Genomic DNA, 26789 nt, shown 5'->3' with positions numbered 1-26789 from the left:
CAATTTTAATAATATATAAAGTCAAAAGAGCAACTGTACAGTTATACTGAATACTTGATGTTACATACCTTTTGTATATATACAAGTTTATATTTATGTACTGAATAACATAGGCATAATATATAATTATATATAATTAACCTTATAACCTTAATTATATATAACTTTTATATATGCACGTAAGTATATAATATGTAATAAATAATGTACTAAACCGATAAGCTAGGTTTACACTTTTCTGTTTTCTCACAGACTAAAAATGAAAACTCTCTCTCAATCCCACATACAATACTTTCAGATCTCAGTCCATCATCAGAGGGGCTAAAATAGAAAATACCTGGGATTAAGAGGTATTTTTCATTTTTGTCTCCAAAAGTAGCAGAAAATTACACATGTTAAGGTCACTGAGGAGTAAACTTGTCAATAAGGTAGTCATTGAATTTTGACAACAGTGTCAAATCCAATGACTATCCTAATAACTTTGACCTAATTTTTAGAGGTCAAACAATCGCTAACTTTTAACCATTTCAGATGAGTAGAAATTCAAACTGAAAAGTTATAGAACAAGGCCATTTATAAAAAAAAAAATTATTTTAAACTTATGAATGAAAATCTGCCAAGAAAACTTAATGCATCATAATAAATTTTGCATTTCCTTTAAATTTAACTTATTTAGAATAATACTGCAATTATATTTTGCATCATAGTAAAAAGGAAATTATAATTTTTATCTTTTTATTAATCTTTTTAATACATCATTGTTGTTAATACTAAAGGGTGATATAACTCATTCCTTATTTTCAACAGTGAGTAAATTTAAAATATTATTTAGTTTCCATAAAAGATATTGACAAATTCAATTATGAAACATAACATCTGATGACAAAGCATTAAACTATTAAATGCATGTCAAAGTATTCAAAGTAAACAACTTTTATTACTGTGTTTTGGTCAAATTTTTATAATAAATAAAAATATTTTGTTATGTTTGTAATTGTAATGTGAAATTTAAAAATTTGAAGAAGCCAGTTTTCATCATTTACAAAACCTAGTAATCAATTTGGTAAAGAAAATATCAAAAAGAAAAAAGCTTGAAAGTTAGCATTAAAGATGGGAAAAGTTATTCCATTAATGATATTCTGCTCTTTACATTTTAACAGAAATTTCATTTTATCAGTTAAGTTAATTATTCTAATAATAGTTTAGCAGATTTTTTAAAAATGTATAAAATTATATTAGTATCAGGTCAATTAACTAATATGTAGTAACATTTTAATTAACTTTACAAATTTCATTAAGCTATATACTTAATAAATACACAAATAAAGTATTATTTATTTTATAATTCTCAAATTATATGATAGATTATTAAAAAGCACTGTTGCATACGTCAAAATGACTTTTAGTCAATTAAATGACTAAAGTATAATTGTCATTTAATTGATCAAAATTCAATATTTATAAACTATTGTGTTAAAAACAGAAGATATAATAAATTTCCAGAGCAGACCTTGGAAAAGAGTCATAAAAGAACATCCAGAGACTAATCAAATCAAAAATCATCACCTAGAAGATAATACAGCAGCTTTTAAATATATAAAATTCTTATAATAAAGAAACTATAATTGTTGTTATAAACACTATAAACTGTGTTATGACATTGAAACTAAATATAAAATACAAAAAAAATCAATTTTGCTTTAGTGTTGTAGTTATGTGTCCAGTAAAAATTTTTTTTCTTTTTCATGGCTGATTAAATATATAAATACAGAAGAAATGAATTTTAAGTGTGTTTATATTAAGAGAGAAAATCTTAAAAGAATTGAAATTACATATATCTGTCAAGCACAGTTTCTTATTCAGAATCTCAGCTTTGCAGAAAGATCTTTATAGGTTATTTTAATTTTCTATTTTAAAAAAAACTATTAATTACGTGATTCCAATGCTACAATATAATATAAATTGGAATAGAAAAATAAGTTTTTCTATTCTAATTTATATTCTAATGTATCATTGTTATTTTTAACAGTAATTATATATTTTAACTTTTCAGTTGAAATTTAATAATAAATTATTCAGTGGGACAGTTATTTAGTTAAAATGGATAAAAGTAATTATATTTCTAAAAATTTAAAAGATAAAATTTGTTATCTTGAAATCAGTGATAATTTGAGTGTTTTAGCTCAAAGACTTTTTTCTATATTTTATCTTTTAAATGTTTATAAATATAGTTATTTTTATGCATTTTTACTAGAATTTATTTCAAAAAAAAATAATTCTCAATTTTATTTTTCTTATAATTTCTTCACCTTTCTTATCCAAAAAAATATTTTAATAATCATTATTCATTCAATCTTTTTAATTCTCTCAACTAAAACCAATTTGTATACAGAATTAAATTAGGAATTACAATCTAAAATATTATGTCAGTAATAGCAAAGTGAATGCAGTAAGTCAACATCAAAATTGTAAAGATTAAAATTATCCATAACCTTCTATAGAATATGAACCATTAAGTTGCTGACCCTTAGAGCTTAGTGCTTTTATTACATATAAAAGGATGATACAACTAAGATTAATTATCTTAGTTGTATTATCCTTTTATATGTAATTTTATGTAAAAAGGATAATGCTGTCAAATGTTCTGTAATAGGAAAAATCAAAAAACCACAGGAAATTCCATTATAATAGCTTGTTAGTTCAGAAATCAAAAAAAGTTGAACAAATTACACAACTTTATAACAACAGAACATAATTTAATGGTTTTACTGTATTCAAAATAAAAAATTTTATTACTGCATTGGAATCATATAAATAGAATTTTCTTTATGTAAAAAGCTTAAAAATATAATATCCAGATATATTTATTCCAATAACCTAAAACAGCTTTGCAAATTATAGTTAACCACAAACATTTTCAGTCCCCAAGGACCTTCTTCAGGTGGGATCCCTGAGAGAGTGACCCTTTGTTCTAAACTCAGATCCCACCTGAAGAAGGTCCTTGGGGACTGAAAACGTTTGTGGTTAACTATAATTTGCAAAGCTGTTTAAGGTTATTGGAATAGATATATTTATTATTGCTTCATTTCTCAAGATGGATTTTATAATATCCAGAACAAAAGTTTTTGGACTTGTCATCTTAAGAGAGCTCTCTACAGTTTACAACAATCATTTTAATTATAAATATTTTGCAGATTAAAAATTTAAAGAATCTGAATTTTATATTTTATTAAGATGACAATCCAAAGTCAATGCTTGGACACCAAAATGGGAACATTACTTAGCGCCCCATTTCTGGTATTTAAAGGAAAATTAACCCAAACGCTTTACATTATCAGTGATAGAAGTTAATCTGAACAGAAACCAATGAGCATATTTTGCACAAGAAATAAGAAAAACGAGTATAAACTCAAATTTTTTACTACTTAACACTAATTGAATGGAAAAATAATCAAAAAAAAAAAAAATGTGGAAAGTATGTTTAATGCATCAAATGATTGAATATCATATTTAATAATTAATTTTATATTATATAAGATGTATTATGCTTTTAAATGGTACAATTACACCTCTAAATGAGATGGTTAAGACCTTACCAGAGCCGTAGACCATAATAAAAACAGTCAAAGTGGCTCCTTTGACTTTTTTGCTCCTATGAGTATTGTCTACAGCTCTGAAAAGTTCCAACAGTCTCATTCAGGAACCACACAACTACATACGACCCTTTGCAAGATACAGTCCATCGAAATCAGCCAGACTGCAAGCAATCAGAAGTCTGGGTGGATGGTAAGAGGAGCGCTCTCTGAATGAGAGAAGTAATGGCAGAATTTACAAAATTTGTAGGTTGGAAGGCAGCTGCAGTGGAAGTGAATTAACTGAAATTTAAGACGACTCAACAGTCCTATAACACTACCATATTTACCTGCAGCCGCCTTCCAACAGAAGCGCATCACCAGCCAAGACTAGGAAAAGCGACTAGCCACATCGACCATTTGTGGAGTACTCAACATCATATAGTTTTAGGAAATGTGGGGGCAAGCCCCCACATTCCCTAAAACTATATATATGGGAAAAACTATAAATATTGGAAGTAAAACTATGTATATGGGAAGTAAGGTGCAAATGATAGCCAGCACCAAAGTGCACAACTATACTGTGGCGCGTGTAGAATAGACAGCATACCAGTGCATGGTAAAAACCAACGTTTGAAGGCAAACATCTGGCACATACATATACAGTTCCATTCACATGGCTCATATAGAATTTAAAATTCGGGGATGGGATACCCTCAGAGTTCACATCTTATCTTTTTAAATTAATTAAACACTACATTATAAGGGCACAAATTACTTTTAGGTCATTTATTTACATATGTACAGAATGCACATACAAATAACTAAAAGCCAAAGTAACTTTTGCCAAAATTTATTTATTTATAATATAAAACTGGCACAAAAGTAGATTTTATTAAATTTTTATGCGAATTATTAAAGATAATTTACGAAGGAGGAAAATTTTCTCCCGCTTACTAAACTGTTTACCTTACAAGTCCTATTGTCAAACACAATACATAATAAAAAAATTGGCGACATTTTCTTAATTTTAATCTTACTTTTTCATGATAAAAAATAAATAAATAAATGTTTCTTACCCGCACTTTATGGAGAAATGGATGCAGAAACGGACGATCGGACGTAGTCTGGGATCGGAGAGGAAATAAAACGAATTAAACTGATTACGTCTGCCGATTCAAAGCCGACAAAAGTTATTGTCTCGTCTGGCGACGATTCGAATTCGAAAGAGTTTGATGCCTTCAACCATTCATTTCCGATCGTGGGTCGGAGGCGATCGGCGCGCCAAAGCGCCTTACGACCGAACTATAAAACAGACGATTGTTTGTTTCCATACGTCATTTTGATGTCATGTTTTAGAGTTAATCGTTATAAAATCGGAGAAGTGACGTCAAAATGACGTATTACGTACGCTACGGCGGCCAGACGAAGTGATTTAATGATACCAATGGGGATAAAACAAACCGGTAATGAATAGTTTTAAACGTAAATTGTTTTATAACGACGTGTAGTGTCTACGACAATAATTAACTGGAAAAAATCTCTAGTTTTTGCCGTGTTTTCTGTTAGCACGACTAAAGTCGCCATGGAAAAAATGGTACTTCAAAGCTGCTTTACGTCACTTTTGAAGTCGAATTTTGGACGATCATTTTCGCAGGTGGCAGGAAAACATGCCCTAGACTTATTTCCTTCGATAAGATTCCAAAATAGTGAATTATTTCGTAAATTATGCCGATCTTATCGATGTCAACGTCGAAATTTTAAGTGAAAGGTTATCTTACGTTACAAGTGTAATGAATTTACTTCTTGATTTAGATCAGGACTCGCAAAATGGTGGCCCAAGGCTTCTAAGATCGCCTCTGATATACATGTATTTGACTGGCCCTTTGTTGCCTTTTTAAGTTTGATACCCCTGGTTTAGATTAATTAGAGAAATTATCATAAAGATGGACGTGTTATGTTCTTCTGTGCTTTTACATGAAGTCTGTTATAAGGAGGTGCGGTTCTTCCTTGTTCACTGGATATTATTTGTATTATTTGATGGCTGAGCTTAACCGCTCTGTGGCATTTGAATGTAATTGGTGGCAGCCTACCGCTCTGTGTAGCTTGCCAGACGTTCCGGTTTCAGGGTGATGTCCGAGTTTGTAATTTTATCCCGGTTAGAGGAAAGGTAGCAAAAATTATGTAAATTAATTGGAGATACAGAAGAGCAACTTTCAGAAGCACCCCAAGCCAAGAAAGGTGGTTGGACTTTGACGTCCAGCTCCAGCGTGGCGGCTGCACTTCTGTCAGTTCCCCTTTCCTATTCCAATGAACCCTACGGATTTCCAAATCTGTCAAATAAGAGCAAAGCAGCACACCACGTGCTTTGAGTCGGTTAGTGGCTAACTTTTCTTTATGCGTGCGTATTGTTTTCTCGTCTTAATTATCGAATCTTGTGTTGCGTGAAATTTATGTGTCGGATAGGCGAGGGGTGCTTCCGTCGCCTCTTGTCCCGGTTTGACATTGTGAAAAGTGGAAGCCTTGATCTGGGGAACTCGGGGTAGAAAAACCCCAGAAATTTTTCAGTCTGATCCGTTCGGATATATCGGGTCCCGTCTCTCACCTTCCGGCTGCTCCATTATGGGCTCAGTCGAGTCCATAATGGGTTTGCTAAAAAGAGGTTCTCTTAGTGTCCACAGGGCAGAAACATTTAAAATACTTTATGAATTATTAAACAAATGTTAGAAATATCGAAATCTTTGTCACGTTTGTGCTAATATTGTTTAGTACTTCAAAATTGTGAAATCTCTACAATTTTCTATTATACAATCCGACATTTGTTAAACTTTAGCGATGTTGAGGCCGAAGTTTTAAACGCGAAAACGTGTACTGTACGACTCGGACGTTCAGCGCCGCTTTCCTGCAAGCCTAGAAGTTTGACAATGGCGTTTGGAATGTCGAACATGATTCCACTGACTTTCCAAACGCCATTGTCAAACTTCTAGGCTTGCAGGAAAGCGGCGCCAAACGTCCGACGTACACGTTTTTGCGTTTAAAACTTCGGCCTCAACATCGCTTTTGTCAAATGAATTTGTTAATGACTACTATATCTGCTGTTTATCGAGTGTGTGGTTAGATGCCTTTCTTCATCTGACTTCAAGTAAGTTTATTTTTAATCAATGTAACATAACTCTATACTTAAGTCAAAATCGTATTCAAAGATAATTAACATATAAAAAGTTTGAACCGGAAATTCATTACACTCTTAAAAGTATGTTGCTAATCTATTTATAGTGAAGTAAATATGTTATAAAATTAAATTAACTAGAAATAAATGAAAAGTTATTATATGATTATGTATAATAACATGTACTACACAATAAATCAATTTGCAACATACTTTTGCTACGAAAGAGGTCACAGGTCTATACAATATTGACATCGGCACTATTCCTATAATTGAAACGAGCAATTATTTATTGTGACATCGTCACAATACCGGGCTGCAATTTTTACTTTATTTAATTTAAAACTCCTCCTCAAATTAGTAGTTTCTTGCCCCGTACATCTTACTTTTCCTTTAACAATAGAGTCGTGCTGGTCATCTATCTTAACACTTTTCGGGGGAAAATTTTTGAATTGAAATAACGTGACTTCCGGTTTTTATCGGAAGTTCGTATATAGTTAATCAGGATCTTCTACACGTAAGGTTTCCATATTTGGTCTCGTCTTTCATCTAACTCCGTTCTCGAGATTAAGGAAAGACAGACTGGCGAACGGATGGGAATTTATAGGTATACAATTTTTTCAAATTGCAGCTTAATGACTTATGATCACGTTATTATAAAGTATTATACTTGTGCGTACGAACAGATACTATCTTAATTACTGTACAAAAAGTATAAAAATAGGTGTTGTAATTATGAAAGAACGAGCTCGAATGTGATCAGCGGTTCAATAAGTTCTTATTTATTATTTGAATTAAAGATTAGTACTTCTGTTCTTCTTTCAGTATATTGATATGTCTGGTGGCTGAAATACTTTCAAAGGATGAATATCAGAACACACTTTGGATAAAATAGCGGATATTCGAGTAGATAAAACTACAGAACACTGGTTGTGGGATCTCACCTTACCAATGGGCTGGCTATATATAATTTTCCGAGTTCTCTTCATGTGTGTAACGCTTAAATAGGGCCAGTCTCTTAAAAAGAGGCACACGTTTTAGTAGATTGCTCATGTTTTGCATTGAATTTCTCCATCAATCCATTCCAATGCTAAAATAGTGGATACGAATTTAGATTTGTTTTGTGAATCATCGATGCACGATGTTTTGCGTGACTGACTTTAATTTTTCCTATTACACATGCCTCTTATAAGTAAAAGAGTTAGTCAGCGTGATTAAGTTCAGATTCGAAGCAATTATGAAAAATCACTGAACTGTGACGTAAGAAACAGAAAAATTCTTATAAACTCTATTATGATTGAAACTTTGATCGAAGAAATCGATTAAAATTTTGATTTAAAAATAATATCAATACAAAATCATTAAATAAGAATATTTTAACAATTATTTCACTATTTATTTATTTGCATTGTGATCCAAAACCCAGTTAATCGTCTTTTATTTCACTACATTTGTGTCTGTGAATATAGAACAATGTGTTTTTTTTCTATTACAAATTACACAATACAAATTTTTTACAGAATTACTTTTAGAACAATTTTTGTAAAGTTTGTATTTGAATAAGAGAGTAGTTTAGTTTTTACGATGGTTAACCGGCTTTTGGTACGTCCTGTATATTAGAAATTATAGAAACCTTGATTTGACTAATATTTTAACAGTTTTTTTTTAATTTACAAATAAATCATTTTTTATAATTCCAAAATACTAATGATAAACACAACTATTCTATAATCTATATATCTATATATATAAAAACGAATGTATGTCTGTCTGTGTGTGTGTGTGTGTGTGTTTGTCCTTCATGCATTACCACACCATTTATCCGATTGCCATGAAACTTTGGGAAGTTGTTTAATACATTCCCGCGAAGGTTTGTGGCATATGTGAAGATCACCATTTCCCCCTTTCAAAAATATATTTATATATGGATTAAGGCTTTTATGTCCAACAGATGGCGCTAACTTCAGACGACCTAAGTTTGCTTTTCTGTGAGGCATTATGCTTTTCTGTGAGAATGGACCTAAGCAGATCATTTTCTACCTATCTATATAAATAAAATACAACGTTTGTTTGTTCCTACCGATTCCTTTGAAATTTTGACACAACGTTGCATTCGAATATGCACGTGTTTTTATATAATATACATGTCGAAATTCTCCCTACGGGGGGAGATGGACGGGATTAAGGCTTACCGTGAAGAACTCGGCTTCTATTTATACTATTTTACATGCGGTTTTTTGCGTTTTTAATTGCGTTTTAATAGGTGACGTCAAAAGAATATATACTAAAAAGGGATTTTTTTAAATTCCCCCTACGGGGGAAGTGTTACACATTTATGATAGATACATTTTGAGCCACAACAACGCGTGGCCGGGTCAGCTAGTATTTTATAAAATACAAGGGAAGGTCATTGGAAGGTGGAAGCAGCACTTCCATCGCTTCCAATGACGGCACGCCACTGTATTTACTGTATAGTAGTAATTCAGTTTCTTGCAGTTTTAGAGAGAGAACACGGCTGCATCATTGTGTCAAGAGATAATTAGACTGCTTTAGATTAAAACACAGGTGATTGCTATTGTAATCACCTGTATGATCAGACATATAACTGTCAAATTAAAAAGGAAGATATTAAAATATTACATAAAGAAAATTTTTAGAATATTATTTAATAGTTAAACATAAAAATCATATTAATTTGAACACTAGTATAAAATAAATATTTAAAAATAATTTTTTACACAGAGTTTTAGAAGCAATCTAAAAATTTAATCAGGTAATTCTAATTTTAATTTTATTAATATTTATAACAAGAAAGCTTCTATTTTGAGTTCGATCTTTGTGAGAATATTTTTAAAAAAATTCTTAGAAGAATTATTAATGGACAGTGTAGGCAGGTTCAGTCCTGGATATGCAGAATCCTGTCCTTCACCGTCACCATTGTGAACCTGGCCGAGCCCGTGATGTATATATAAATAAGGCTACATTATGCCAATGTTTTAAAAAAATTGTCTGCGTAATCTACATATTGAATATCCAAGATAAGCCGTAATTAAATGTATAGTTTACTATATTTGATTTTTTTGTCTCCGGAAGAATTCTCTTCTTATCTCAACCCTCATTTATTACACAATGGTGAAATAAATACCATTTTCAAATATTTAGTTTTATTTATTCATTTTCACCCAGAACGATAACCAGGATTTGTGTTTTGGTTTACATTAAACTTAGAAATTACAAATTCAGAGCCCGTTGACGTGGTGCGAACCAGCGAACAACTACCAATGTTCAGTGGTGTTTTCGGGGACCGATACAGGGGTGGGCAAGCAGAATTGGCCGAAGAAAAATAAAAGTAATAATAAAACATTCTTAATTTTAGATAATTGATTATTTTACTTTTTTGAAAATAATTAAATACTTAAATGTGTTAGGTTCGAACTATCACTTAGAATATTAATATAATTTTATTATACAGTATAATACCTTTCTTTCTTAGAAAAAGAATGAATAATTTCGACCTTTCCAACAACCGTAAATTGAACCGAGTGTTTTATGACACTAAAGTCGGAAAGAGGGCCATTTAAAGCCTTTTAGCACTGTGACGTCCTTTCGAACGTCTAAGTAAACATATTTTCTGTATTGGGGCAATTAACCTCGTACACGGTAATGAAAAACACTTAAAAATAAAATTATAATATCGAATAGAAAGAGATGATCCGAATTCGAGCCCTATCAACAGATAAGCGACTAATCGCGAGAATTGGAAGAGGGATTCGAATAATCGGAATGTCGATTTGTGTTCAAAAACCTTTAAAAATACCATCCTCGAGGACATGGTGCTAAATATTTCACCAATCTTCGTGCCATCAAAGATCATCTGAGATTGACGATCTCAGAGTGAATCCACATTTCTCCGACTCAATCGAATCTCCATCGAGACTTTTGTCTACGATTAATCGTCGAACCTTGGAGATCTTCTTTTTTCGAGAACCGATCATCTTTTACAAAGGGGCCGGCAAGCTTCTAAAAAGGGGTCAGGCATTACTCCTTTCGGGGAATCTAAGTGGTGAGAATTGGCTCCCACGGAAGATCGACATTCATCGCTCCCAAGAGACACCTTTTCTAAGTACTCGGTGTTTCTTCGAACACTGACGAATTACCTTTGTGGAAAAAGAAAGGGTGTGCAGAAAGATAAAGGGCTTTTAACTCCTTTTATTTTACAATGACTCTTACAGTAAATTTAGCTTTGCTATGGCAACGTAACTAAGTTTTATTTTATTCCCCCCACTTCTAAACGACTGCTATCTCTTTTTACCGTTCTTAAATAGAGAATTTCTAACTCTCTATTTAACTTGAAGAACTTGAACAAATCTTAATTATATTGTTTCCGTAAGAGACAGGGAAGAAAGCAGTATTTCATTTAATCAGTCGCTTGCATTGAACGAACACATTGTCAAGTCTTTCACAATGTGTTCGTTCTATGGAGTTTTATCAAGTTAGTGTGCCGTGTCAGTATTTTATTAAAAAAAATGAGTACACAGTTTGTGTTCGCATTACGAGAAGAAAAATGTTTATTTATGTATTTATCAATACATTATAAACAACTTAAAATTACTGTATTACTTTCCGTGCTGTTATATAAAACAGAGGAAAAGAACAGTACGGCGATCGGACAAAAAATGACCTCCCCCCGGATTTTTACATTTTTGGACTCGGGGGACCTCGAAACGTCGAGAAATGAAAAAAATTCGGTTTTTTTCCTGTATGTATGGGTGTTAGTATGTGAGAGAGGCACGATTTTCTTCACCCTCTTTGAAGCTTAACAACTCCTATGCTTTTTATCGACATTTTCTGAAATTTTGCAGGAAAGTGTGTATTAGGGGAATTGGTGCTATTAAATTTTGGTGATTAAAGATCGAGTGGATGGGGAAATAAAGGAGGTCGCGTATATCTCCAAAGGGTTGAACTTAATGACGATTCCACTCGTTATCTATATATATAAAAACGAATGTATGTCTGTGTGTGTGTGTGTGTGTGTGTTTGTCCTTCATGCATTACCACACCATTTATCCGATTGCCATGAAACTTTGGGAAGTTGTTTAATACATTCCCGCGAAGGTTTGTGGCATATGTAAAGATCACCATTTCCCCCTTTCAAAAATATATTTATATATGGATTAAGGCTTTTATGTCCAACAGATGGCGCTAACTTCAGACGACCTAAGTTTGCTTTTCTGTGAGGCATTATGCTTTTCTGTGAGAATGGACCTAAGCAGATCATTTTCTACCTATCTATATAAATAAAATACAACGTTTGTTTGTTCCTACCGATTCCTTTGAAATTTTGACACAACGTTGCATTCGAATATGCACGTGTTTTTATATAATATACATGTCGAAATTCTCCCTACGGGGGGAGATGGACGGGATTAAGGCTTACCGTGAAGAACTCGGCTTCTATTTATACTATTTTACATGCGGTTTTTTGCGTTTTTAATTGCGTTTTAATAGGTGACGTCAAAAGAATATATACTAAAAAGGGATTTTTTTAAATTCCCCCTACGGGGGAAGTGTTACACATTTATGATAGATACATTTTGAGCCACAACAACGCGTGGCCGGGTCAGCTAGTATTTTATAAAATACAAGGGAAGGTCATTGGAAGGTGGAAGCAGCACTTCCATCGCTTCCAATGACGGCACGCCACTGTATTTACTGTATAGTAGTAATTCAGTTTCTTGCAGTTTTAGAGAGAGAACACGGCTGCATCATTGTGTCAAGAGATAATTAGACTGCTTTAGATTAAAACACAGGTGATTGCTATTGTAATCACCTGTATGATCAGACATATAACTGTCAAATTAAAAAGGAAGATATTAAAATATTACATAAAGAAAATTTTTAGAATATTATTTAATAGTTAAACATAAAAATCATATTAATTTGAACACTAGTATAAAATAAATATTTAAAAATAATTTTTTACACAGAGTTTTAGAAGCAATCTAAAAATTTAATCAGGTAATTCTAATTTTAATTTTATTAATATTTATAACAAGAAAGCTTCTATTTTGAGTTCGATCTTTGTGAGAATATTTTTAAAAAAATTCTTAGAAGAATTATTAATGGACAGTGTAGGCAGGTTCAGTCCTGGATATGCAGAATCCTGTCCTTCACCGTCACCATTGTGAACCTGGCCGAGCCCGTGATGTATATATAAATAAGGCTACATTATGCCAATGTTTTAAAAAAATTGTCTGCGTAATCTACATATTGAATATCCAAGATAAGCCGTAATTAAATGTATAGTTTACTATATTTGATTTTTTTGTCTCCGGAAGAATTCTCTTCTTATCTCAACCCTCATTTATTACACAATGGTGAAATAAATACCATTTTCAAATATTTAGTTTTATTTATTCATTTTCACCCAGAACGATAACCAGGATTTGTGTTTTGGTTTACATTAAACTTAGAAATTACAAATTCAGAGCCCGTTGACGTGGTGCGAACCAGCGAACAACTACCAATGTTCAGTGGTGTTTTCGGGGACCGATACAGGGGTGGGCAAGCAGAATTGGCCGAAGAAAAATAAAAGTAATAATAAAACATTCTTAATTTTAGATAATTGATTATTTTACTTTTTTGAAAATAATTAAATACTTAAATGTGTTAGGTTCGAACTATCACTTAGAATATTAATATAATTTTATTATACAGTATAATACCTTTCTTTCTTAGAAAAAGAATGAATAATTTCGACCTTTCCAACAACCGTAAATTGAACCGAGTGTTTTATGACACTAAAGTCGGAAAGAGGGCCATTTAAAGCCTTTTAGCACTGTGACGTCCTTTCGAACGTCTAAGTAAACATATTTTCTGTATTGGGGCAATTAACCTCGTACACGGTAATGAAAAACACTTAAAAATAAAATTATAATATCGAATAGAAAGAGATGATCCGAATTCGAGCCCTATCAACAGATAAGCGACTAATCGCGAGAATTGGAAGAGGGATTCGAATAATCGGAATGTCGATTTGTGTTCAAAAACCTTTAAAAATACCATCCTCGAGGACATGGTGCTAAATATTTCACCAATCTTCGTGCCATCAAAGATCATCTGAGATTGACGATCTCAGAGTGAATCCACATTTCTCCGACTCAATCGAATCTCCATCGAGACTTTTGTCTACGATTAATCGTCGAACCTTGGAGATCTTCTTTTTTCGAGAACCGATCATCTTTTACAAAGGGGCCGGCAAGCTTCTAAAAAGGGGTCAGGCATTACTCCTTTCGGGGAATCTAAGTGGTGAGAATTGGCTCCCACGGAAGATCGACATTCATCGCTCCCAAGAGACACCTTTTCTAAGTACTCGGTGTTTCTTCGAACACTGACGAATTACCTTTGTGGAAAAAGAAAGGGTGTGCAGAAAGATAAAGGGCTTTTAACTCCTTTTATTTTACAATGACTCTTACAGTAAATTTAGCTTTGCTATGGCAACGTAACTAAGTTTTATTTTATTCCCCCCACTTCTAAACGACTGCTATCTCTTTTTACCGTTCTTAAATAGAGAATTTCTAACTCTCTATTTAACTTGAAGAACTTGAACAAATCTTAATTATATTGTTTCCGTAAGAGACAGGGAAGAAAGCAGTATTTCATTTAATCAGTCGCTTGCATTGAACGAACACATTGTCAAGTCTTTCACAATGTGTTCGTTCTATGGAGTTTTATCAAGTTAGTGTGCCGTGTCAGTATTTTATTAAAAAAAATGAGTACACAGTTTGTGTTCGCATTACGAGAAGAAAAATGTTTATTTATGTATTTATCAATACATTATAAACAACTTAAAATTACTGTATTACTTTCCGTGCTGTTATATAAAACAGAGGAAAAGAACAGTACGGCGATCGGACAAAAAATGACCTCCCCCCGGATTTTTACATTTTTGGACTCGGGGGACCTCGAAACGTCGAGAAATGAAAAAAATTCGGTTTTTTTCCTGTATGTATGGGTGTTAGTATGTGAGAGAGGCACGATTTTCTTCACCCTCTTTGAAGCTTAACAACTCCTATGCTTTTTATCGACATTTTCTGAAATTTTGCAGGAAAGTGTGTATTAGGGGAATTGGTGCTATTAAATTTTGGTGATTAAAGATCGAGTGGATGGGGAAATAAAGGAGGTCGCGTATATCTCCAAAGGGTTGAACTTAATGACGATTCCACTCGTTATCTATATATATAAAAACGAATGTATGTCTGTGTGTGTGTGTGTGTGTGTGTTTGTCCTTCATGCATTACCACACCATTTATCCGATTGCCATGAAACTTTGGGAAGTTGTTTAATACATTCCCGCGAAGGTTTGTGGCATATGTAAAGATCACCATTTCCCCCTTTCAAAAATATATTTATATATGGATTAAGGCTTTTATGTCCAACAGATGGCGCTAACTTCAGACGACCTAAGTTTGCTTTTCTGTGAGGCATTATGCTTTTCTGTGAGAATGGACCTAAGCAGATCATTTTCTACCTATCTATATAAATAAAATACAACGTTTGTTTGTTCCTACCGATTCCTTTGAAATTTTGACACAACGTTGCATTCGAATATGCACGTGTTTTTATATAATATACATGTCGAAATTCTCCCTACGGGGGGAGATGGACGGGATTAAGGCTTACCGTGAAGAACTCGGCTTCTATTTATACTATTTTACATGCGGTTTTTTGCGTTTTTAATTGCGTTTTAATAGGTGACGTCAAAAGAATATATACTAAAAAGGGATTTTTTTAAATTCCCCCTACGGGGGAAGTGTTACACATTTATGATAGATACATTTTGAGCCACAACAACGCGTGGCCGGGTCAGCTAGTATTTTATAAAATACAAGGGAAGGTCATTGGAAGGTGGAAGCAGCACTTCCATCGCTTCCAATGACGGCACGCCACTGTATTTACTGTATAGTAGTAATTCAGTTTCTTGCAGTTTTAGAGAGAGAACACGGCTGCATCATTGTGTCAAGAGATAATTAGACTGCTTTAGATTAAAACACAGGTGATTGCTATTGTAATCACCTGTATGATCAGACATATAACTGTCAAATTAAAAAGGAAGATATTAAAATATTACATAAAGAAAATTTTTAGAATATTATTTAATAGTTAAACATAAAAATCATATTAATTTGAACACTAGTATAAAATAAATATTTAAAAATAATTTTTTACACAGAGTTTTAGAAGCAATCTAAAAATTTAATCAGGTAATTCTAATTTTAATTTTATTAATATTTATAACAAGAAAGCTTCTATTTTGAGTTCGATCTTTGTGAGAATATTTTTAAAAAAATTCTTAGAAGAATTATTAATGGACAGTGTAGGCAGGTTCAGTCCTGGATATGCAGAATCCTGTCCTTCACCGTCACCATTGTGAACCTGGCCGAGCCCGTGATGTATATATAAATAAGGCTACATTATGCCAATGTTTTAAAAAAATTGTCTGCGTAATCTACATATTGAATATCCAAGATAAGCCGTAATTAAATGTATAGTTTACTATATTTGATTTTTTTGTCTCCGGAAGAATTCTCTTCTTATCTCAACCCTCATTTATTACACAATGGTGAAATAAATACCATTTTCAAATATTTAGTTTTATTTATTCATTTTCACCCAGAACGATAACCAGGATTTGTGTTTTGGTTTACATTAAACTTAGAAATTACAAATTCAGAGCCCGTTGACGTGGTGCGAACCAGCGAACAACTACCAATGTTCAGTGGTGTTTTCGGGGACCGATACAGGGGTGGGCAAGCAGAATTGGCCGAAGAAAAATAAAAGTAATAATAAAACATTCTTAATTTTAGATAATTGATTATTTTACTTTTTTGAAAATAATTAAATACTTAAATGTGTTAGGTTCGAACTATCACTTAGAATATTAATATAATTTTATTATACAGTATAATACCTTTCTTTCTTAGAAAAAGAATGAATAATTTCGACCTTTCCAACAACCGTAAATTGAACCGAGTGTTTTATGACACTAAAGTCGGAAAGAGGGCCATTTAAAGCCTTTTAGCACTGTGACGTCCTTTCGAACGTCTAAGTAAACATATTTTCTGTATTGGGGCAATTAACCTCGTACACGGTAATGAAAAACACTTAAAAATAAAATTATAATATCGAATAGAAAGAGATGATCCGAATTCGAGCCCTATCAACAGATAAGCGACTAATCGCGAGAATTGGAAGAGGGATTCGAATAATCGGAATGTCGATTTGTGTTCAAAAACCTTTAAAAATACCATCCTCGAGGACATGGTGCTAAATATTTCACCAATCTTCGTGCCATCAAAGATCATCTGAGATTGACGATCTCAGAGTGAATCCACATTTCTCCGACTCAATCGAATCTCCATCGAGACTTTTGTCTACGATTAATCGTCGAACCTTGGAGATCTTCTTTTTTCGAGAACCGATCATCTTTTACAAAGGGGCCGGCAAGCTTCTAAAAAGGGGTCAGGCATTACTCCTTTCGGGGAATCTAAGTGGTGAGAATTGGCTCCCACGGAAGATCGACATTCATCGCTCCCAAGAGACACCTTTTCTAAGTACTCGGTGTTTCTTCGAACACTGACGAATTACCTTTGTGGAAAAAGAAAGGGTGTGCAGAAAGATAAAGGGCTTTTAACTCCTTTTATTTTACAATGACTCTTACAGTAAATTTAGCTTTGCTATGGCAACGTAACTAAGTTTTATTTTATTCCCCCCACTTCTAAACGACTGCTATCTCTTTTTACCGTTCTTAAATAGAGAATTTCTAACTCTCTATTTAACTTGAAGAACTTGAACAAATCTTAATTATATTGTTTCCGTAAGAGACAGGGAAGAAAGCAGTATTTCATTTAATCAGTCGCTTGCATTGAACGAACACATTGTCAAGTCTTTCACAATGTGTTCGTTCTATGGAGTTTTATCAAGTTAGTGTGCCGTGTCAGTATTTTATTAAAAAAAATGAGTACACAGTTTGTGTTCGCATTACGAGAAGAAAAATGTTTATTTATGTATTTATCAATACATTATAAACAACTTAAAATTACTGTATTACTTTCCGTGCTGTTATATAAAACAGAGGAAAAGAACAGTACGGCGATCGGACAAAAAATGACCTCCCCCCGGATTTTTACATTTTTGGACTCGGGGGACCTCGAAACGTCGAGAAATGAAAAAAATTCGGTTTTTTTCCTGTATGTATGGGTGTTAGTATGTGAGAGAGGCACGATTTTCTTCACCCTCTTTGAAGCTTAACAACTCCTATGCTTTTTATCGACATTTTCTGAAATTTTGCAGGAAAGTGTGTATTAGGGGAATTGGTGCTATTAAATTTTGGTGATTAAAGATCGAGTGGATGGGGAAATAAAGGAGGTCGCGTATATCTCCAAAGGGTTGAACTTAATGACGATTCCACTCGTTATCTATATATATAAAAACGAATGTATGTCTGTGTGTGTGTGTGTGTGTGTGTTTGTCCTTCATGCATTACCACACCATTTATCCGATTGCCATGAAACTTTGGGAAGTTGTTTAATACATTCCCGCGAAGGTTTGTGGCATATGTAAAGATCACCATTTCCCCCTTTCAAAAATATATTTATATATGGATTAAGGCTTTTATGTCCAACAGATGGCGCTAACTTCAGACGACCTAAGTTTGCTTTTCTGTGAGGCATTATGCTTTTCTGTGAGAATGGACCTAAGCAGATCATTTTCTACCTATCTATATAAATAAAATACAACGTTTGTTTGTTCCTACCGATTCCTTTGAAATTTTGACACAACGTTGCATTCGAATATGCACGTGTTTTTATATAATATACATGTCGAAATTCTCCCTACGGGGGGAGATGGACGGGATTAAGGCTTACCGTGAAGAACTCGGCTTCTATTTATACTATTTTACATGCGGTTTTTTGCGTTTTTAATTGCGTTTTAATAGGTGACGTCAAAAGAATATATACTAAAAAGGGATTTTTTTAAATTCCCCCTACGGGGGAAGTGTTACACATTTATGATAGATACATTTTGAGCCACAACAACGCGTGGCCGGGTCAGCTAGTATTTTATAAAATACAAGGGAAGGTCATTGGAAGGTGGAAGCAGCACTTCCATCGCTTCCAATGACGGCACGCCACTGTATTTACTGTATAGTAGTAATTCAGTTTCTTGCAGTTTTAGAGAGAGAACACGGCTGCATCATTGTGTCAAGAGATAATTAGACTGCTTTAGATTAAAACACAGGTGATTGCTATTGTAATCACCTGTATGATCAGACATATAACTGTCAAATTAAAAAGGAAGATATTAAAATATTACATAAAGAAAATTTTTAGAATATTATTTAATAGTTAAACATAAAAATCATATTAATTTGAACACTAGTATAAAATAAATATTTAAAAATAATTTTTTACACAGAGTTTTAGAAGCAATCTAAAAATTTAATCAGGTAATTCTAATTTTAATTTTATTAATATTTATAACAAGAAAGCTTCTATTTTGAGTTCGATCTTTGTGAGAATATTTTTAAAAAAATTCTTAGAAGAATTATTAATGGACAGTGTAGGCAGGTTCAGTCCTGGATATGCAGAATCCTGTCCTTCACCGTCACCATTGTGAACCTGGCCGAGCCCGTGATGTATATATAAATAAGGCTACATTATGCCAATGTTTTAAAAAAATTGTCTGCGTAATCTACATATTGAATATCCAAGATAAGCCGTAATTAAATGTATAGTTTACTATATTTGATTTTTTTGTCTCCGGAAGAATTCTCTTCTTATCTCAACCCTCATTTATTACACAATGGTGAAATAAATACCATTTTCAAATATTTAGTTTTATTTATTCATTTTCACCCAGAACGATAACCAGGATTTGTGTTTTGGTTTACATTAAACTTAGAAATTACAAATTCAGAGCCCGTTGACGTGGTGCGAACCAGCGAACAACTACCAATGTTCAGTGGTGTTTTCGGGGACCGATACAGGGGTGGGCAAGCAGAATTGGCCGAAGAAAAATAAAAGTAATAATAAAACATTCTTAATTTTAGATAATTGATTATTTTACTTTTTTGAAAATAATTAAATACTTAAATGTGTTAGGTTCGAACTATCACTTAGAATATTAATATAATTTTATTATACAGTATAATACCTTTCTTTCTTAGAAAAAGAATGAATAATTTCGACCTTTCCAACAACCGTAAATTGAACCGAGTGTTTTATGACACTAAAGTCGGAAAGAGGGCCATTTAAAGCCTTTTAGCACTGTGACGTCCTTTCGAACGTCTAAGTAAACATATTTTCTGTATTGGGGCAATTAACCTCGTACACGGTAATGAAAAACACTTAAAAATAAAATTATAATATCGAATAGAAAGAGATGATCCGAATTCGAGCCCTATCAACAGATAAGCGACTAATCGCGAGAATTGGAAGAGGGATTCGAATAATCGGAATGTCGATTTGTGTTCAAAAACCTTTAAAAATACCATCCTCGAGGACATGGTGCTAAATATTTCACCAATCTTCGTGCCATCAAAGATCATCTGAGATTGACGATCTCAGAGTGAATCCACATTTCTCCGACTCAATCGAATCTCCATCGAGACTTTTGTCTACGATTAATCGTCGAACCTTGGAGATCTTCTTTTTTCGAGAACCGATCATCTTTTACAAAGGGGCCGGCAAGCTTCTAAAAAGGGGTCAGGCATTACTCCTTTCGGGGAATCTAAGTGGTGAGAATTGGCTCCCACGGAAGATCGACATTCATCGCTCCCAAGAGACACCTTTTCTAAGTACTCGGTGTTTCTTCGAACACTGACGAATTACCTTTGTGGAAAAAGAAAGGGTGTGCAGAAAGATAAAGGGCTTTTAACTCCTTTTATTTTACAATGACTCTTACAGTAAATTTAGCTTTGCTATGGCAACGTAACTAAGTTTTATTTTATTCCCCCCACTTCTAAACGACTGCTATCTCTTTTTACCGTTCTTAAATAGAGAATTTCTAACTCTCTATTTAACTTGAAGAACTTGAACAAATCTTAATTATATTGTTTCCGTAAGAGACAGGGAAGAAAGCAGTATTTCATTTAATCAGTCGCTTGCATTGAACGAACACATTGTCAAGTCTTTCACAATGTGTTCGTTCTATGGAGTTTTATCAAGTTAGTGTGCCGTGTCAGTATTTTATTAAAAAAAATGAGTACACAGTTTGTGTTCGCATTACGAGAAGAAAAATGTTTATTTATGTATTTATCAATACATTATAAACAACTTAAAATTACTGTATTACTTTCCGTGCTGTTATATAAAACAGAGGAAAAGAACAGTACGGCGATCGGACAAAAAATGACCTCCCCCCGGATTTTTACATTTTTGGACTCGGGGGACCTCGAAACGTCGAGAAATGAAAAAAATTCGGTTTTTTTCCTGTATGTATGGGTGTTAGTATGTGAGAGAGGCACGATTTTCTTCACCCTCTTTGAAGCTTAACAACTCCTATGCTTTTTATCGACATTTTCTGAAATTTTGCAGGAAAGTGTGTATTAGGGGAATTGGTGCTATTAAATTTTGGTGATTAAAGATCGAGTGGATGGGGAAATAAAGGAGGTCGCGTATATCTCCAAAGGGTTGAACTTAATGACGATTCCACTCGTTATCTATATATATAAAAACGAATGTATGTCTGTGTGTGTGTGTGTGTGTGTGTTTGTCCTTCATGCATTACCACACCATTTATCCGATTGCCATGAAACTTTGGGAAGTTGTTTAATACATTCCCGCGAAGGTTTGTGGCATATGTAAAGATCACCATTTCCCCCTTTCAAAAATATATTTATATATGGATTAAGGCTTTTATGTCCAACAGATGGCGCTAACTTCAGACGACCTAAGTTTGCTTTTCTGTGAGGCATTATGCTTTTCTGTGAGAATGGACCTAAGCAGATCATTTTCTACCTATCTATATAAATAAAATACAACGTTTGTTTGTTCCTACCGATTCCTTTGAAATTTTGACACAACGTTGCATTCGAATATGCACGTGTTTTTATATAATATACATGTCGAAATTCTCCCTACGGGGGGAGATGGACGGGATTAAGGCTTACCGTGAAGAACTCGGCTTCTATTTATACTATTTTACATGCGGTTTTTTGCGTTTTTAATTGCGTTTTAATAGGTGACGTCAACAGAATATATACTAAAAAGGGATTTTTTGAAATTCCTCCCTACGGGGGAAGTGTTACACATTTATAATAGATACATTTTGAGCCACAACAACGCGTGGCCGGGTCAGCTAGTTAGCTATAAATGCTAATAACTAGTAAAATCGTCGTAGCCATCTGTTGTGATATTTTATTAAAAATTTTTTAAATAAAATATAACAGATGGCATCACCAAATGTTGCCGGAAAAGTTAAGCAACTCGTTGCTGGAGTTTTTATTTTTATGTTTTAGATATTTATTACAAAATACAATAAATACTTTTTTAAAATTTAATATGTTTGTTTTTTGGGTGATGTTACTTCATGTATGGAGTAAATCGTTTTTTAAAAGTGAAACTAAACTATTTTTCTTTCTTTTTTTAATTGTTGGCTCTTCCTGCACTGTGAGCCCAAAAAAGCCTTTTTTCCTATCGAGGGTACGGCTAGAACCACAACAATGGAGTCGACAGGGTGATGAATCACGAGAAAAGAGACCCGGTAAATCCGGAAATTACCACACGAGATTCTTAGGATTTTTCGCTCGAAATCGATCCGGAGGATTCAGAGCGGTAGATTGCCGCCTCGGCCATCCGGCCATAAATATTTAGATTTAAAAATAAAATATAATTTTGCCTTAATTACATTTATCTTCAGTGTAAACGTAACATACAGTTAGTCACCAGTCATTATGAAGATAATGTTCAGCAATTTAATAAGTGTAAATTATTTAATATGTACTGTACAGTACATTCTTATTAGATAATGATGTATAATTTATACAAAATTATGCGTCATTATCTAATTAGTGTATATATTCTATAGATAGACGTAGAAAATGATTTATATTTAAAAAACTACATTTAACAAGTATTTTAATTACTCAAGTTCTTGATTCAAAAATTCACATGACAAACTTTTTCGTGTCTCGACAAAAATGACTTAATACCACGGGCGTAGCCAGGAAGGGGCAAGAGTGGGCACGGCCTCCCCAGGTAACCTGGTGCCCCTCCCCAGAAAATTACAGCCTCTACTAGGCCCCCCATAACAAAACCCTGGCTACGCCAATGCAGTTAATACTCGAGACTTTTATAAAATTTACAAATCTGAATCAGGAAAGTGTCAGATTTATTGTAATTTTCAATTTCAGTGAAGTACATATTGTACCATAGACGATAATTGTCTAAGGTTCTGCTTTAGTTTGCAAATTAGACCATCGTTCGGCACTTTGATCTGTATTTTTACACCACTTTATTAGTGAATTTGCAGACCTATAGTTCCCTCTGTCGTCCTTCCTTAATCTCGAGAACAGTTAGACTAAATCGAGACCAGATATGGTTAAGTGTTGGATGCCCCATTAACCATATATGTTATTTTTAAAGTCAAATATAATAATTTTCGGTTCGGTTGATAAATTAGGGAACGAAGGATAACTATAACAGCGAATAATAAAAGTAAACTGTATGATAAAAGCTTGTATTTTTGCATCAAAAATATAATAGTTTAATGAAATTTTTTTTGTAAATTATAATAATAATTTTAAAAAAAAATTTGGTAGAAAAGCATCAAAACTCTTCTTTAAAAAAGACTGAAAATTGAAACTTAGCATATTTTGCTTTTCAAATCTTGAATTTTGTTACAAAACGTCAACATTACTTCTAATTTTTGTTTAATTGAAGTTCAAACTGCATTTGGTTACTGGATCAATATTTATAAAATGACCAGTAAAGCCTGTGCAATCTTCCTCTTTCTGACTTGTGGACACTAAGCTAGCTTTTTTACGGCCGTTATGGATTCATTTTTTCTAATACATAATTAATAATAAACATTTTGTCTTCGCGTCATACTTAAATTATTACTTTTATGCGCATCGATTCGATTAATGCAACCCTTGGCGCCAAGATGGCGGCTCGTCTCTGATTCCAGCAAGGAAACAGTGGGACGCACGTTCTAACCTAATCTAACCTATTCTAATAAATTACCATAATTATTAGCAACCAAATTATTAGAATAGAATAGGTTAGGTTAGGTTGGAACGTGCGTCCCACTGTTTCCTTGCTGGAATCAGAGACGAGCCGCCATCTTGGCACCAAGGGTTACATTAACCATATTTTTTTTTATAAATATAAAATTACTATAGGAACAATGTTATCATTCTATAATCCACTGATGTTCTGAGAGTTCACATAGGCTATATCTGTACCCAGGGCCGGATTATCGAATAGGCAAAGTAGGCAAATGTCTAGGGCCCGTAATTCGGAGGGGCCCGGCTTTATTAGCCATTGCCTAAAAAAAAAAAAAAAAAAAAAAAAAAAAAAAAAAAAAAAACAGCCATCCGTGTGTCAGAAGTAATCTCTCCCATGAGATCTCTCGAGATTCCTAGGGCCGCCTCTCGTGGATAGTACTGATGTATGGTGGTATGATTTGTTTTCTAAATCTAAACTTATACGTCGCGACATCGCATATTCGATGTAGCGTTCAAGTTGCTCGAGTGCGAAGTTATTACAATTCAATAGTGTTTTATAAAACAGTTTAAAAGGGTGACACTACGGTGTGACTTGGGGTAACACCACGATATCTGCACCGGGTGTCACCCATGCTAGCTACGCTAATGTCACATTATATAAGATTTATTTAGAAGCAACTTATTTAAATAGGGCCCCAATTTAAATTTTGTCTAGGGCCCGCTAGAGGCTTAATCCGGCGCTGTCTGTACCCGTTTCACATTTAACAATACAGTAGTTACTTTTACTTAGTGTAATTTAAATTAAACAATTATTTAAATTTAAACCGTAACATTAATTGGTATATTTCCATAAGATATTGAAGGGATATATTCGTAAAGATATATCAAATATACAGAAAAATAATAATTAATCTTTGTTTCTGGATAACGTTGCGGATGCAACAAATCTTAATTATTTATTTAATATGCTAATTTATGTTCACACAGATATATTTATAATAAAAATGCTTTCTTTCAATCATTCGTAAATTCCAACGAGTACTGTACGTCATATTTACGTATATAGCCTAGATTCAAAGAAGTCTTTCTATTAACCAATAATAAATTTAAAATGCTAGGTCCTAAACTGCATGTAATCCTGCATGGAAATACGATTAATTTTGTTTAAAAATATGACGTAACGTAACGGATTTTAGCTTAAATTTAAACTATATTATCGATCAAGATCGATCAAAAATTGTAATAATCGACAATTTTATATGTAATTTAAATAATTTTAATATTTAAATTAATTTCTGGTAATCTAATAGACTTTGATTTATAAGAAAAAAGTACGTTCTTACACGAAACCAATTCACTTCCGAGGTGTTAAACCAAAAAATATTTTAAAATATGCAACAAAAACATTTCATTAATGCGTTAGTGAAAATTTTTTATAATAATAATTAAATTACCTTTAAAATTCAGGCGTTGACAGACGTCTTTCTATGTCGAGTCAATTCGTTTAAATTCTTTCAATTGGGTGAATCGTTGAGTAAACGTTCAATTGAAGTGTTTAATAAGTTCATAGAATAGATAATTTGAATAGAATGGTCAGTTCGTGGAATACCAACCGGTGTCTTGCAAAATTTTATTTTCGTGTAATATTTAATTGCGCAAGAATCTTCAGGTTTCGCGTAATATAATTAATCAGGTTAACACTTATATCCAAATAATCGGATTTCAGGAAATAAGCGTATTTCCTGAAATCCGATTATTTGGATATAAGTGTTTCAAATAATCCACGAGTCTTCTGTATCACCACATGGCCCATTCCGTAGAATACTGACGAATAGTTTCTAACCAATTTTATTTTATTTACACAAACACAAAAACAAGCAAAGTACTTATCTTTAACAGAGGATTTATATTTTACTTGACATTTAAAATATATGTATATTTAGAAAATCACTACTTTTGTGCTGTCCCCTTCGCAGGAACCGTGTATTGCTTTTTTTTTAAGTATATAGGTTATACTTGAAGGGAAAGGTCCAGTAAACGATTAAAAGATGTGTTCATTTAAGACTAGACTATTGTAGTGAAGTAAGACATTACTAATTCCGCAGAAGGGGTTATGCTCCTTAGTATCGAGTAAAAAATTTCACCAATTATAATCGTAAAAGTGTTTGAGATGCGTAATCTTATCTCGCACATGAAAATAAATTTCGACGTCCCTACAGAATGCGAGACAATGGGCACGTATTCCTGAATAAACTAGGACAGTTAGTTTTTTAAAGTATAACAATTGCCTATTATTGTAACTTAGTTTCTCTTCCTATACGACCTCATTTTTCAATACCGATAAACTTTGATATAATCATTTTTACAAGGAATACTGTTTAGCATTCATCAAATTTGCAATTCTATGAATATTTTCTTCCATAAATTGACTTAAGCAAGTAGTTTCCGTGTCTAAAAGGATATATATATATATATATAGGCCTATATATATTTTTTAATTGAAAAATGTGTTTTTAGACATGTTATTTTCTAGCTACAAATATGCAACGAAGCGTGATATCGTCACGCTATCATGAGTTCCTGTTTTAGAGCTCTCTAGCACTAAAACATGAATGAAATATATCTCCGATGGAAAGTAGATTTACTACAGAACGAAGCATCAACAGCAACATCAGCAGTTTACACTTGACTTTCTATGCAAATATTCTCAATAATATATTTTCTATCGATTTTTTCTCCACTTTCCTGGCTGTTAGTCAAAAATGACCTTCCAAAATGTTTACACGTTTAGACTGGGGACCTTGAAACGTAGAGAAGT

General features: G+C 33.0%; 1 protein-coding gene across 3 annotated transcripts in view; it reads right to left on the bottom strand.

Annotated features, from left to right (window-relative positions):
* The window catches only part of Sulf1 (Extracellular sulfatase Sulf1), a 107989-nt gene extending 82435 nt beyond the window's left edge, over positions 1 to 25554 (bottom strand). For 2 of the 3 annotated variants that reach the window (XM_067265750.1, XM_067265749.1), the window contains exon 1: positions 4652 to 4881. The gene's annotated coding sequence lies outside the window, so the exon portion shown is untranslated. Of the gene's footprint in view, positions 1 to 4651; positions 4882 to 25425 lie in introns of those variants that run through there. The other variant, XM_067265751.1, reaches the window with a different exon arrangement.
* Positions 25555 to 26789: the final 1235 nt, after the last annotated feature.

This window comes from Centruroides vittatus, unplaced genomic scaffold, assembly GCF_030686945.1.
Source record: "Centruroides vittatus isolate TY-2023 unplaced genomic scaffold, ASM3068694v2 contig_2433, whole genome shotgun sequence".
NCBI lineage: Eukaryota > Metazoa > Arthropoda > Arachnida > Scorpiones > Buthidae > Centruroides > Centruroides vittatus.
This window is presented reverse-complemented; position numbering and strand designations above follow the sequence as displayed.